The following is a 16,238-nucleotide window of genomic DNA, read 5'->3' on the forward strand; positions in this document are numbered from 1 at the left end:
AAGGTCCCCAAGAAAAGAGGAAATGGCATGTCTTGCCCCCTGGCCATATGCACTGAAATTTGAATCCATTCCACTTTCCACACATTGCAATGTGGATTCTGTTCCTGCAACCCACCCAAATTGCTCTGCTAAGATCATCAGTGGGCTCCACATTGCTAAATCCAACAGACGCTCAGCTATATTCCGCTTGCATGACCCCACACTCTCCTGCTTTTCTTTCTACTATTTTGACCACATCCACAAGTCGTCCTTGATTTTTCTTTCATCTCTTTGATTTTATCTCCCCGCCAAACATGTAAGCTACCAACAAGTTCTATCAATCCTATTGTCAAAAATTGTCAACTTCTCTTCTGTACCACTGTTAACATGGTGGCATACATGACCATTTATCTCTCTCCTGGATTAGTGAAACAACCTCTTCTCTCATCTCTCTGCTTCCATGCCTGCCTCAGACAATCCAGTCTCCACAAAGCGACCACTTTGCCCACAAAGTCAAGATCACTTTGATCTTTAAAACAACTCACGAATCTAATAATGGCATTCCCTTTAGCAAAACCTGTCGATGGCTTTATGTTGTTGCATGATGAAACTCCAAACCCTCAGCCTGGCAAGATCTGATGTCTGTTCCTCTCACCGACTCCTTCCAGCCACCCACAGTGTTGCTGCCTGTGCCCCGGCCTCACTGGCTTCCTTGCTTACTCTCCTTCCCACCCTGGGCCTTGGCACTCTGCTCGTTCTGCTACAAGAGCTCTTCCAGCCTTGTGCACAGCTATGGCCTTCTCATCCTTGATGTTGCGATTCAACTGGCACTTCCTCAACAAGGTGCTCCCTGAGTCCCCAGTTTAAATTCGAGTTTCTTTTTCTATTCTGTCTAAATCCTTGTGTTGTCTTTTCACACTTCTCACCAGTTTCATGACTGTTTAATACAAGCTGCCACCACTAGACTCGAAGATAGATCTAAGAGGTCTGGGCACATAACTGTTTTATACCCAAACTAACTCTCTTTGCTTCACAGAGTCAAATTCAGCCAAAGTTTGTTGGATGAATGACCCAAATGGTCTAAGGGTCTAAAAAGGAAAATTTAAAGAGTGATGATAATCAACTTTAAGCATATTCAACAAATGTAGTAACAAGTATTCTCTATATTCACAGAGAAAAGAAGTTTTCAATACAGCAATCCCAACCTATTTTATGTAGAAAGTTCTTCCTGAAAGTAGGGTTGATTTGGGAAAGTATAGGTTCCTGGAAAGGTATGTGACATTGTTCTCTTGGTAATCACTGAAGTATAAACTCCAGGCTTCCCTAGATGACTAATCTAAACTTCCATGCTTGCCTTATACCTGTATCCTAGAAACCGTGTCTACTTCTTCTTTCTCCATTCTCTACTGTCCTATCTCCTTGCTCTCCTTTATAATAAAACTCTTAGAGTTATCTGTCCTCATTGTCTTCTAGTTTTCTTCTCCCACTCTCTTTATTTGTACACAATCTCAACTTAAAATAGGAAGAGCTTATTTTCCTTAAACTATTCTTAAGGTGCTGCCAACATAATGTTTCATCACACTGGAATACTTCAGTGCACATTTCCTGCAAATAAGCACATTCTCATATGAAACAACAGTAAAAAAAAAAAATCAAAATAAGGAAATTTACACCTCCTGCTTCACTGGAATTACCTAAGCAGACAAGCCACTTGTCCATGAGCCTAAGACACTAAAATCCTGAAGTGTGTACTACCTTTCTGAAAGGCTACCCAAAATGTAACTGCCATGACATACCCACCACAGATGTAAAGGAAGAAATTAGAGCCGCCTACTATGGGAGCGAAATTAATGTTATAGTTATTCATTATAGAATAATCACCTTCACCAGAGGCCAAAGTTAAAATAATAATCTAAACACTAATCGGGTCCTTAGTTTTAATTAATTTTCTTTAACATAATTATCATCATTTAGAAATCGGCACACATGGGTGCTAATTCATATCACGGAGGTTAAAAAGAAAAGGCTTTTTGTTTAAAGTGTTTTTCTAATTGTTTAACAAAGTGAACACTCAAAATATTTCATGTTTAAAATCTCTGCCAAAAAAAATTAAATTAAATTAAAATAAATCTCTGCTAAGCCTCAAGTTGGGTTTCCCGACTGAACAAGAACACAGCTCCTGAGAATTAGGGCAAAATGGCTTGTAAAATGAACTAAGACAGAGGCTGAAATGCAAACATCTTTGTGAAGTGTTCATGTTCTATCAGCCAAACTGAACTATAGAAAATCATCACATGTCTAAAAAATGTAGAGAAAACTGTGAGCTGCTCATTTTATATCGATTCGACCTTCTGTTCCTCTCATGACCTGATCTAAAATGACCTGGCAGGCTCAGCATCACCGCCGGCTCAGTGTCAGCAAAGGGACCCACTCTGTCCATCACTGACATGATGCAAACTCGCGGCTGCCATTCACCAGCAGGGGGCACTGCACTGGGGTCTTTCCGTAGGCAAAACGGCTCAAAAGCTAAAGATTGAAAACCACGTATTTCAGGAGACTGAAAAATGTGTGTTGCCCTCCCAGACAAATACATTGCCACACAATTGATAGGGCATCTCCATGAGTCCTTCAGTGGCAATAGCCATCATAGGGTATTCGGAGGCCCAAGAGTATATCTTAGAATGACAAAATGGTGCCGTGGGTAAGTCTTAAATACCAAGTCTTTCGGGAATCCTTTCAGTGAGCAGGAATATTATAAAGGCAGTGTACCAAACTCTTTCTTATTACGATTGCTACAGTTCATAGCTTATTGGGCCTAAATTATTTTCTAAGTAGGCTCAGTGATAAGCCAAGAAAGGACCCTAGTATGTCAGAAAATGGTCCCACTATCAGTATTTAACATAAATTCAATCAAATTAACCTGAGATATATGTCACATTATTACTAAAATAGAATTATGAGGTTTAGAGAAACTGTTAAGTACTGAAATATAAATATTACTATATGTTTTGTATTAGCAAAAGTGTTCTACAAGAATAATTTCTAAACCTTGAAAGTTATAAAAGGGAAAGTTTAAAAATCACAGCGAATGGCCTGTCATGATCCACCAATACTTTTTTATAAACGTGAGGGCCTGAGCAGAAAACTAGTTTTAAATGGTCACTTCTTCAAATCACTCTGTAAAAAAATTAAGTAGAATGAAATCTTTTCCCCAAACACAAACTTACAAAATGGGAAATGCACTTTGTAGTTTTATTTGGTAACTTATCAGTAAAAAAATGTGTTAATATGCTCTCCAAAAGTATGTTCATTTATAAATTATTCATAATATTGTACTGATATCTCACTGTATATTATAAAACATAAAAATAAAAATTGGTAGGAGGTAGCATAAAAAGAATAAAAATATAAGCTTTAAGATTTTTCTCTCATATCCCAAATGATCACCATTTCTTGAACTTCCCCTAGTATATATATTCCCCACTCTAACTTGGGGAAAATGGCCCATAAGTTAGGTTTTTTCTGATATATGAAAGACAAAATAAGAATTTTTATTACATTTAACATTAAAAAGAATAGAATGGCTAACCCGTAAAGCAGCATTACATCAATTATTTCCTATCTATTGAATCACGCCCATCGGCACATTTTTCCCCATCTCAAAAAGCTTTGACCTTACTTTACCCTCTGGCTAATTCCCTATTTTTTTTTTAAACATGAGTTAAACTACATGTTTTTTTAAAGATTTTATTTATTTATTTGACAGAGAGAGAGACAGCCAGCGAGAGAGGGAACACAAGCAGGGGGAGTGGGAGAGGAAGAAGCAGGCTCATAGCGGAGGAGCCTGATGTGGGGCTCAATCCCATAACGCCAGGATCACGCCCTGAGCCGAAGGCAGACGCTTAACCGCTGTGCCACCCAGGCGCCCCTAATTCCATACTTTTCTTTCCCTTTACAGTGAAGCTCCTCATTAAGACTTGTGTTGGACACACTCTAAGGTGACCTCCCCAATAATCTCACCATCTGGTATCACACTCTTGAATAGTCCCTCCCTGTGACTGTGGGCAGACATGTGATTTGCTTCTAATCAACAATACACAGTAAAAAGGTAATGGGGTATCACTCCATGATTACATCAGATGATGTAAGACTCCATCTTGCTATCAAACTCACCCGACAGACTTTCTCTCTCCCTCGCTGGCTGTGAAGAAGTAAGCAGCCATGATGGGAGACCCATAGGGCTCTCTCGGCCAAAAGCTGAAGGCAGCCTCAAGGGCCTGAGAGCAGTCAGCAGCCTGTAAGTAGCTGAAGCCCTCGGTCCTACAACCACAAGGAAATGAGTTCTGCCAACAACTGAGTGAACTCAGAAGCAGATTGTTCCCTGGTTGAGGTAAGAACACAGCCCAGCCAATCCCCTGATTGCAACCCTGTGAGACCCAGCTAATCTATGCCCAGATTCTTGTGAGAGAACAAGCATGTTTTCTTTTAAGTCAATAAATTTGTGGTAATCTGGTTCTCAGGGTTCAGATCCGGTTTGTGGCAACATGGCTAAACGCACGAATAATGTTGGCATCATTGGTAAGTATGGGACCCATTATGGTGCCTTCCTCAGGAAAATGGTGAAGAAGATTAAAATAAGCCAGCGTGTCAAAGATCCTTGCTCCTTCTGGGGCAAAACTGAGGTGAAAACATGAGCTGCGGGGATCTGGCATTATAGTTCCTGCATGAAAACAGTAGTACATGGTGCCTGGACCTATAACACCACTTCTGCCATCAGTCAAGTCAGCCACCAGAAGGAGACTGAAGGATTTGAATGACCAGTAGAAGCTCCACCATTTGAGACATTGCTAACCTATAATAAATGGGTTAATTTATGTAACAAAAATAATAATAATGAAAAATAAATTTGTGGTGATTTGTTATACAACTGTGTGCAGGGGTCCTCAAGACCACCCTCAGGTCCAATAATTTGCAAGAAGGACCCACATAATTCAGCGAAGCCACTATAATCATGGTTAAGGTGTATTAAAGTTAAAGGATACCGATTACAATTGGCAATAGAAAAAGACACGTAAAGCAAAGTGTAAGAGAGACCAGGCATAGGTTTCCAGCTGTCCTCTCCCAGTGGAGTCATGTGGACAGCACATAATTCCCCAGCAATGGTGTGTGACAACTCACACAGAGTATTACCTAGGAAGCTCATTCAAGGCTTGGTATCCAAGGTTTTTATGGGAGGTTGGTTACATAGGCATGGCTGACTCCCTGCATGACTGACCTTCAATATCCAGCCCCCCCAGAGAGCAGGCACATACCGTGTAGCCCAAGGCCCCCACCATATATCACAATGTTAGCATTATCTGGCATTCAGGTAAACACTCTTAACAGGTAGGATATTCAAAGGGAGTAGAAGTTATTTCCCAGAAGCCAGGCAAGGACCTGATCTTTCTTTGGAATGTGCCAGGTTTAGACAACCCAGACCTGCTGAGTTAATCCTTTTTTGCACAGCGAGGATAGATAACTAATAAAGGTTTTGTTACCTGGAAAGAGGATGCTACTGTAACAAATACCTAAAAATATGGGAGTGGCTTTGGAACCAAGTCATGGGCAGAGGCTACAAGAATTTTGACAAGCATCATAGAGAAAGCCCAAACTGCCTTAAACAGACTGCTGGAAGAAATTTGGACTTGGAGGATACCGCCAGTGACAGGTTAGAAGGAAATGAGGAACATGTTACTGGAAAATGAAGGAAGGGGATCCTTGTTACACAGAGGCAGAAAGCTTAGTTACATTGTCTCCTGCAGTTAGAGGAAAACCTGACCAAATAATGAACTTGGTTATCCAGACTAGGAAATTTCCAAGCAAAGTACTAAAGGTGGTACCCGTTTTTTTCTTGCCGCTTATAGTAAAGTGAGAGAAAAGAGATGAGAGAAAAATTGTTAAATAAAAAGGAACCAGAACTGGATGATTTTTTAAATTCTTAGCCTTTCCAAATAGGAAATACTACTAAATGACCCCCAAGCACTGTGGGGAGAGGATGTCCTGTAGAAACAGCTGGGGAGGTGACTGTACGACCTTTTACCTAAATCTCAGAAAGAGCAAAAACTCAGAGTACTCGATCACACAAAATGGCCTTTCAAGAGATTAAAGGTGGGCCTCACAGATCCTCTCAATCAAACCTTAGATAGGGCCCATAAGAGCTTAGGAAATTGTCCCCCGATCCTCTTGGCAGAAGCCCCAAGTAAAGAAGAGCTCATCTCAAAAAGATCTGTGCATGTGTGGCTTTGTTATAGTGGAGTGAATCTAAGGAAAATCCATGGAAGGCCCAAAAGTTTCTTGAGAAAATTATTTCAGCAGAAACAAAGAGAATAGACCAAAAGGGATATATGGCACAAAATGAAAGGAAGCCACAGGACCCCCAAAATTCAATCGGCAAGAAGCAGGCTGATAAAACTCAAATGAAAATACATGCCACTTTCATGAAAAGGGAAGAATGACTTAAAGAACAGAACCAAGAGATCAGAGCTCTAAAACACTAAGGAAAGATTGTTTCTCTACTCACACTTCTGATACCAAACGTGTGACGTTTTTCCACACTAAGAACCAATTCTCCAACTCTCTGGGCACTAGTTGGATGTTCTACAACTCAATTCAATTCTGATACTATCTGCCTGGAGTTAGTATCAGTCCTACAAAATTGATCCACTTTGGAAGCCAATTTCAAGTCCAGGGCCTCTGTTTCTTCCAACTGACAGCTACAAAACAGGGGTTCCCACAACCCCCTCCTTAGTTTGATAATTTGCTATATAGCAGCTCACGGAACTCAGAGAAACACTTTACTTACATTTACTGGTTTATTACAATAAGGATAGTATAAAGGATACAAAGTAAACAGCCAAAGAGTTACATAGGGTGAGATCAGTATGGGTCCCAAGGATAGGAACTTTGATCCCCATAGACTTTGGGCTATGCCACCCTCCTGACATGTAGATTCCTTCACCAACCCAGAAGCTTTTTACACCCCACTCTTAAAGGTTTTTATAGTCTTCACTATGTAGGCATAATTGATTAAATCACTGGCCATTGACAATGAACTCAACCTCCAGCCCTTCCTCCCTCCCTAGAGGTCAGGGAATGGGACAAAAATTTCCAAACTTCTCGGGGCGCCTGGGTGGCACAGCGGTTAAGCGTCTGCCTTCAGCTCAGGGCATGATCCTGGCATTATGGGATCAAGCCCCACATCAGGCTCCTCTGCTGGGAGCCTGCTTCTTCCTCTCCCACTCCCCCTGCTTGTGTTTCCTCTCTCGCTGGCTGTCTCTATCTCTGTCGAATAAATAAATAAAATCTTTAAAAAAAAAAAAGTTCCAAACTTCTAATTATGCCTTGGTCTTTCAGATGACAAAACCCCCATCCTGAAGCAACCTAGAGGGCCCCAGACCCTAGTCATTTCATTAGCATACAAAAGACACTCATCATCTCAGAAATTCTAAAGCTCTTGTGTCAAGAACCAGGGTTGAAGACTAAATATTAGAACAAAAGATGTTCCTAGTACCCTTATCACTCAGAATTTACAAGGTTTTAGGGGCTCTGTGCAAGAAACCAGGAGGCAGAGACAAAACATGTATTTCTTATGATATCGCAACCACAAATAATTATCCCCAGGCCTTGAAACCTAATCAAGGAACTCCCAACATTTGCCTGGCTGGATTTCCAAATAGTTATGAACCAGTGGCTCTTTTGTACCTCTTGTTTCCCCCTCTTTTTGAGTGGGAATGTTTATAGCTCTTACCCTATGCCTATTCTGCTGTTGTTTGTTGGGGGGCATAATAACTTGTCTTATTAGTTTTACACATTGACAGACTGAGAGAAAAGCCAGGAGCCTCATCTATACCTGGACCTGATTTAGGAGAACATTCTTGACTTTGAATAGATACTACATTGGAATGAGTCTCTTAAAGAGCTTGGGAAGGAGTGAATGTATTTTGCATGTGGAAGGGATTGGACTAGGATGGATAGACTCTAAGGTGACCTTTAAAGATCCTCTCCCCTTGGTATTAACACCCTTGTTTAATCCCCTCCCCTTGAGTATGGGCAAGACCTGTGACTTGCTTTTAACCAACAGAATATGGTAACAGTGATGGGATGTTACTCCCATTATCATGTTACATTATATAAAATTCCATCTTGCTAGCAGGAGCACTCTTGGAATGTTCCCCTTTGTTGAATGTGAGGAAATAAATGGCCATGTTGGAAGATTCAAAGTGGCAAGACACTGCAGGTAGCCTCTATGAGCTGAGGATGCCTTGAGTCAACAACCAGAAAAAATAAATAAATCTCTCAGTCCTACATTCTCAAGAAGCTAAGTGTTGCCAACAACCACAAGTGGGAAGTGGATTTTTCCCCAGTGGAACCTCCAGATGACAACCCAGTCCTGGCCACCACCTTAATTGCAGTCTTGTGAGACCCTAAGCAGAGGGCTCAGCTAAGCCACGTCTGAACTCCTGACCCATAGAAATTTGAGATAATAAATGTGTGTTGTTTTAAGCCACTAAGTTTGTGGTAATATTGATATGCAGCATTAGCAAACCAATACAGTTTGTTTCTAATCACAATCTACAATCTATCTCTTCTTATTTTCTATTAAATTCCACTCTGCCTCAGAGAACACACATCATTTGATTTTCGTTCTTTTAACTTTGTTAAGATTGTTTTACGACACAAGGTGTGGTATTATATTGGTAAATGTAGTACCATGTGTGCTTGGAAAGCATGTGAATTTTGTTTTGGTACATGGAGTGTTCTATACATGTGAATTACATCCAGGTGGTTGATGGTATTGATCAATTCTTCTACATCCTTGTTGAGTTTCTGTCTATTTGTAATATAAACTATTGAGAGAGAAATGTTGATCTAACTATAATTATAGATTACTCTTTTAAATACAATCGTGTTTTTGCTTTATGTATTTCCAAGATCTGTTGTTAGGTGCATACACATTTAGAATGGCTCTGTCTTCATGGTGAATTGACCCTTTTATCATTACATAAATGATCCCTGGTCCCTCTTTATCCCTGGTAATTTACCTTCCTCTGAAGACAATTTTGATATTAATATAGCCATTCCAGTTTTCTATGATTAGTATTCGCATAGTATATCTTTTTCTAATATTTTATTTAATTTACTTACACTGTTTTATTTAGAATGAGTTCTTGTAGACAGCAGATAGGTGGCTCCTGTTATTTAGTCCATTTTGACAATCTCACACTTTCAGTTAGCGTGTGCAGATGGATTACATTTAATATAATTATTGATATGTTTGGATTTAGGTCTATGTGATTGTCTTTTAAATCAGATAAGAGAAAAAAACAACTTACAAATAAAAATTACATTTATACTATCTTTTACGTATAGCTACCTATCTTTACTAGAGCTTTTTATTTCAGCATGTGGATTTAAGTTACTGTCTAGTGTCCTTTCATGTCAGCCTAAAGGATTTCCTTCAGTATTTCTTGCAGGGCATGTCTGCTAGTGACAAATTCTCTCTTTTTGTTTATCTGGCAATGTCTCGATTTCTCCTTTATCTTTGGTAGATAATTTTGCTGCGTATAAAATTCTTGGATGACCACAATTTTCTTTCAGCTCTTTGAATATAACATCTCACTGCCTTCTGGCTTCCATGGCTTCTGATGAGAAATTAGCTTGTTAAGGATCTCTTGTACATGATATGACACTTCTCTTACTGCTTTCAAGATCTCTTTCAAAGATGTCTTTGGATTGCAACTTAATTGCAATGTGTCTTTGTTTATAATGTGTCTAGGTGTGAATTTCTTTGAGTTTAACTTATATAAGACTTGTTGAGCTTCTTCAATGTGTAGATTAATGTTTTCTATCAAATTTGGGAAGTTTTATGCCATTTCTTTAGATATCATTTCTGTCCTTTTTGATCTCTCCTGTCCCTCTAGGATTCCATTATGCATATGATTTCTGTCGCTCCACAGGTCTCTGAGGCTCTGTTCATATTTATTCATCCTTTTTTTTTCCTGTTTACCAGACTAGATAATCTCAATTGACCTCAAGTTCACTGAATATTCTGCTTCCTCACATACACTGTTGAGCCCCTCCAGTGAATTTTTAATTTCAGGTATTGTACTTTTTTACCCTAAATTGCAAAATATTGGGTTTTTTTAATAATTTCTGACTCTTTGTTGCTAATCTCTATTTTATGAGATAATTTTGATGCTTTCCTTTAGTTCTTGGACATGGTTTCCTTTCATTCTTTGAACACTTTAAGATAATTGACTTAAAGTCTTTGTATACTAACTCCAACATCTGAGGTCCCCCAGGGACACTTTCTATTGACTATTATTTTCTCCTGTGTGTGGGCTATACAATCTTATTTCTTTGAATGTTTCATAATTTTTTTGGTTGGAAACTGGACATTTTGAGTAGTATAATGTACAACTCTGGACATCAGATGCCCCCCTTCCCAAGATGGTGTTGCTGTTGTTTTTTGCTGTTTTGTTTGTTTAATAACTTTTCTGAATTGTAAAATATATATTCATTGTTGTATGTGGGCACCGAAGTCTCTGCTCAGTTAACTTTGTGGTCAGCTAATGACAGTACAGATTTCCTTAAATTCTTGAAACCAATAAGTCTCCTAGTCTTTGCTGAGGGACTTTTTATGCATGTTGAGGCACACCTGCAACACTCAGTGAGGCAATTTATAACTCTGCCTCAGCCTTAACATCCTGCTTGCAAAGACCCTGAAAGTTAGCCAAAGACAAAAGCACAGGATTTTCTCAGGTTTGTCCTGAGCACATGCACATCCCTGGGCATGGCCTTCTAGATTTCCAGGAATATGTTGGAGCTTTTCAAAGCCCCCATTAATATATCATTCCCTTGCTTTTCTTTGTATGCCTCGGGCTTGCCTATTATTTGCCCCAAATATTACCCTCAGGCAGCTGAAATGTTAAACAATTGCTATTGATTGTTTTCCACAAACATTTCCAGGGAAAAGGCTGTTTGTGGTGGGTTTCCAGTCAGGTCAAATAAAGACAGTCATGTGCGTGAGGTCTTACAAGGAACCACCGGATGAGTCAAATCTTGGGAATGGGGCTTTTGAAGAAGCTCCAACTACATCTGCCTCCTCTAGTGCCTGCCAGACTGGTGGTTCCCACTACAAAAGCAAGCTGTTGGTCTTCAAAGTTACCATGGAGTGAGGAAAGAGGAACGGAAATAGAGCAACTTAAAACTAACACTACAACACTCACTGTTTTTACTGAAATTTAGCCATTTTTCAAAAATGGATGCTCTACAAGGCTTCGGAGTTCTCAGAAAGTTGATTCTGACAATTTTTGCCAATGTTCTCCTTGCTTTTATGGAGGAGAGACTTTTGGATGTCCTTACTCTTCCATTTTCACTGACATCACCCTTTACCACTTTAGTGTGAAAGACAGAGAAACCTTATCCTCACATAGGACCCTTTACCCTCCCCCATTTCTGTTGTGGCCATCATACACATGGCATTTACATACAATGAAAACCCTACCGGATAATGCTATAATTTTTGTTTTCAGCCACCATACATATCTTAAATCACTTAAAGGGAGAGGAACTGTCTGGTATATTTATCCACATATTTTCCATTTGTGTTGCTCTTCCTTATTCTTGAAATTCCAAGTTTCCCTCTGAAACTTCCATCATTTCCCTTCTTCCTAAAGAAGTTCTTTTAACATTACTTTAAAGCAGGTCTGCTGGTGACACATTCTCTTGATTTTCCTTCATCTAAGAAAGTTTCTATTTTATCTTCATTTGTGAAGGGCATTTTCTCTGGATATGGAATTCTGACTTGACAGTTTTTCCCATTCAGCACTTTAAAAATGTTTCCTCTGCCTCCTGGCCTCTATGGCAGCTAATGAGAAACCCAAAGTCTCTCAAATCATGGTTGCCTTATAGACAATTGTTTTTCTCTGGCTACTTTAAGGATTTTTCTTTCTCTTTCTCTTTGGTTTGCAGCAGTTTGAATAGGATGTGTCTGGCTATAGAGCTCTTTAAGTTTTTCTGTTTGGGGTTCACTGTGTTTGAATCTGTAATTCTTTTACCAAATTTGGGGAAATTTCAGCCATTACTTCTGTTCCTTAAACCAGAAAGAAAGGGCTTCTCTTTCAGCTATTTCTGTCTGTGCCAGGATGCAGTTTTAGAGATCAAGTAGTCTTTGGGTCCCAGCCAGAAGACAAAGGAGGAAAAAAGAAAAAGAAAAAAGAAAGAAACCACTGGATTAGTTGTATTTCATGTTCTGGTTTCCTTCCCCAATATGCCTGCTACCACTTACTTTTTAGAGTCCTCTGATATCTTCTTTATGCATTCATCCTAGGGTTTTTGCTACATTCAGAGGGAGAGCAAGGTGGAATGTGTTTACCCCATTTTCACTCAAATGAGAACCTCCCATTCTCTCTCAACATACCCTGAAGTCAGGTTTTGCCTCCACTGCTCTGCTGAAAGTATATATGTCAAAAATACAACTGAATTTTTTATAGTGACATTAATCTTATAACCTTTCTAAAGTCATGTATTGGTTCTAGTAATGTTTTTGTGGATTCCTTAGGATTTTCTATATGAATGATTATGTCATTTGAACATGAAAATAAGTTTACTTTTTCTTCTTTTGATCTTCATAGCATTTGATTCTTTTTACTCTCTTTTTTATCTTTAACTCTACCTAGAGACTCCAGCTCACTGATGAATAGCAGTGAGAACAGACAACTTCATCTTTTTCTCAATCTTAGGAGGGAACTTTTCAATATTTTACCATTAAGTATAATGTTGTTGCTCTTTATGAGACTGTTAAAGTTACTTTCTAATCCTAATTTGTTGAGGTTGTTTATTTGTTTCAGGAGTAGGATTTAGTGGTTCATCACTTACATATAACACCCAGTGCTCATCATAACAACTGCCCTCCTTGATACCCATCACCTGTTTAGCCCATCCCCCACCCACATCCCTCCATCAACCCTAGTTTGTTCTCTATAGTTAAAAGTCTCTTACGGTTTGCCACCCCCTCTTTCCTTCTCTTTTTTCCCTTCCCTGAATTCCACATATGAGTGAAATTACATGGTATTTGTCTTTCTCTGACTGACTTATTTTGCTTAGCATAATACATTCTAGCTCCATCCATGTCGCTGCAAGTGGCAAGATTTCATTCTTTTTAATGGCTGACTAATATTCCAGTGTGTGTGTGTGTGTGTGTGTGTGTGTGTGTGTGTGTGTGTACCACATCTTCCTTATCCATTCATCAACTGATGGACATGTGAACTCTTTCCATAGTTTGGCTATTGTTGATGCAGCTATAAACATAGGAGTGCATGTGCCCCTTTGAATCTATATTTTTTTTATCCTTTGGGTAAACACCCAGTAGTGCAATTGCTGGGTCATAGGGTAGCTCTATTTTCAACTTTTGGAGGAAACTCCATACTGTTTTCCAGAGTGGCTGCACCAGTCTGCATTCCCACCAAGAGTGTAAGAGAATTCCCCTTTCTCCACATCCTTGCCAACATCTGTTGTTTCCTGTGTTGTTCATTTTAGCCATTTTGACTGGTATAAGGTGGTAACTCATTGTGGTTTTGATTTGTATTTCCCTGATGATGAGTGATGTTGAGCATCTTTTCATGTGTTTGTCAGCCATCTGGATGTCTTCTTGGAAAAATGTCTATTCATGTCTTCTGCCCATTTCTTAACTGGGTTATTTGGGTTTTGGGTGTTGAGTTTGATAAGTTCTTTATAGATTTTGGATATTAACCCTTTATTATCAGATATGTCACTTGCAAATATCTTCTCCCATTCCATAAGCTGCCTTTTAGTTTTGTTGATTGTTTCCTTTGCTGTACAGAAGCTTTTTATCTTAATGAAGTCCCAATAGTTCATCTTTCCTTTTTTCCCTTGCCTCCGGAGACATGTCTAGTAAGAAGTTGCTATGGCCAATGTCAAAGAAGTTACTGCCCTTGTTCTCCTCTAGGATTTTGATGGTTTCCTGTCTCACATTTAGGTCTTTCATCCATTTTGAATTTGTTTTTGTGTGTGGTGTAAGAAAGTGGTCCAGTTTCAACCTTCTGCACGTTGCTGTCCAGTTTTCCCAACACCATTTGTTAAAGAGACAGTCTTTTTTCCACTGGATATTCTTTCATGCTTTGTCAAAGATAAGTAGACCATACAGGTATGGGTCCATTTCTGGGTTTTCCATTCTGTATCTTTTTTTTTGTGCCAGTACCATACTGTCTTGATGATTACTGCTTTGTAATAGAGCTTGAAGACCGGAATCATGATGCCTCCCACTTTGTTTTCCTTTTTCAGGATTGCTTTGGCTATTCAGGGTCTTTTGTGTTTCCATACAAAAATCTTGAATTTAGAAATGAATCAAATGCCTTTTCGTGTCTATTGAGATGATCAAATGGTTTTTCTTCTTTCTGTCAATCTGATGATGTACATTGATTAGCTTTCAAAAGGTAAACCAACCTTGTATTCCTGGTATACATTCTACTTAATCTGATGCATTTGACTAAGTTTTCTTTTTTTCCTCTGGTTCTGATACTCCATTTTGCCTCATTTCTTCTGATTTGCTTTTTCCACCCACATAATTGAGATCAAAATTTAGTGAGTTATATAATGTATATTAACATGACAAAGTATTTTGAAGATCAAAGTCATAACTTATAAGAAGAAATCATGTTTATATTAAATAATACAAGGGTTATCTTATCATACTTCACAAGATACTAGCAATCTCTTAAAGATATTTAAAAACAACACTCATTACTACTACAGCCGAGAAAGTGGCAATAAACTGAGGGTCTTGAGATAGGTTCTGACAACAGTTACACCCAAAATACAAAATTATGACCAACACTAACCCTAATGCTAAGGCAAGCTCTGAACTCAAGCCCAGAATAAAACATGTGTATCAGAAAATCCTAGCTCATGATGCTACTGAAAGTACTACAGTTAATTCATAAAGCCAAACTAAAATAAAATAGACTTAATGTAAGAGGGAAAAAAAGACAAAAACATAAAGAAGCAAGATGCTTCCTTTATTTTAAATATGGGTATGTGGTACTGAATCAGGCCTTTTGGTAGCAAAACATTGCAACATGATCACTTCTGAACAAAACAAAACACACAAAAAAATTAATGTGCCATTTTTATCACATTCTAAAATCCTATTGGCTTTCCCCTTTCCCTCATAAGAAATTTGAGAGCTTGCTGCTCCCTCATGTGACTTTGCACAGCCAATACCTCTAACAGGAATAAGAGCCAAGAATCTACACTAGAGAATGAGATGAGTCATTCTATATAGAATGGGTCCTTAGAGGGTTCTTTTAAGCCCTAATGAAAAAACCACACAGAGATGGATGGGGTCCAGGCTGTGAAAACAGACAAAAGAAAGAGAGAAGTAAGATACAAGTGTTGACAGCATGGTTTTGTAATTTCCCCAAATCCCCTCTTAAAAAGGAGATTAAGTAGGAGAGCAAAAGACAAAACTCATGGATGATGTCATCAATAAAACTAGGTCACAAAGAATTCTCAACAACATAATACAGGTGGGTGGGGCCACCCACTGTCAACAGTGAGACCCACAAGAGAATGAAAACAGGCCAGAAACAGGAGAAACCCATATCCTAAGAGCTGGGCAAATGAAAGATTGACACCTACTGGTGAGTTCCAAAAGGAGGGGTTCCCACTCAAGTGTGGATCTAGGCACAACAGATGAAACTGGGAAGGGGGTTCATGGTGAGAGCAAGGCCACCACAGGAAGACCAAAAGGTCCTAAGCAGCTGACCATCAGGACTCTCAGGAACTCCCAGTGGGGCTTTCTTCCAGAAAGGGAGAGCCCAGATTGAGGAGATACAGCTGGGAGTACAGCCCAAGATGATCAGGGCAGGGCACCTGGGCATGAAAGAGAGAAAATGTTCAAATACTAGCGGGGGAGGGGACAAGAGGAAGCAAATATCACAAGCATTGAAGAGAGGAATGCAAAAGAACCATTAAAAACTTTGTGATAGAATAAGAAAGGAGAGAGAGACATTCTGCTCAACTCCCAAGCCCTACACATAAACTTTCTTCTAAAAATACAACTTCAGGGGCACCTGGGTGGCTCAGTCAGTTAACCCAGGGACTCTTACTTTTGGCTCAGATTGTGATCTCGGGGTGATGGGATGGAGCCGTCTATCAACTCTACACTCAGTGGGGAGTCTGCTTCTCCCCCTCTCCCT

The 16,238-nt window shown here is 39.3% G+C and overlaps 1 long non-coding RNA gene and 1 pseudogene across 1 annotated transcript in view; one reads left to right on the forward strand and one right to left on the reverse strand.

Annotated features, from left to right (window-relative positions):
• LOC130544126 (uncharacterized) overlaps positions 1-16,238 on the reverse strand; it is a 218,557-nt gene that overhangs the window by 147,390 nt on the left and 54,929 nt on the right. The window lies entirely within an intron of this gene.
• Positions 4,524-4,803, forward strand: LOC113244736 (60S ribosomal protein L37a-like; annotated as a pseudogene).

This window comes from Ursus arctos, unplaced genomic scaffold, assembly GCF_023065955.2.
Source record: "Ursus arctos isolate Adak ecotype North America unplaced genomic scaffold, UrsArc2.0 scaffold_19, whole genome shotgun sequence".
NCBI lineage: Eukaryota > Metazoa > Chordata > Mammalia > Carnivora > Ursidae > Ursus > Ursus arctos.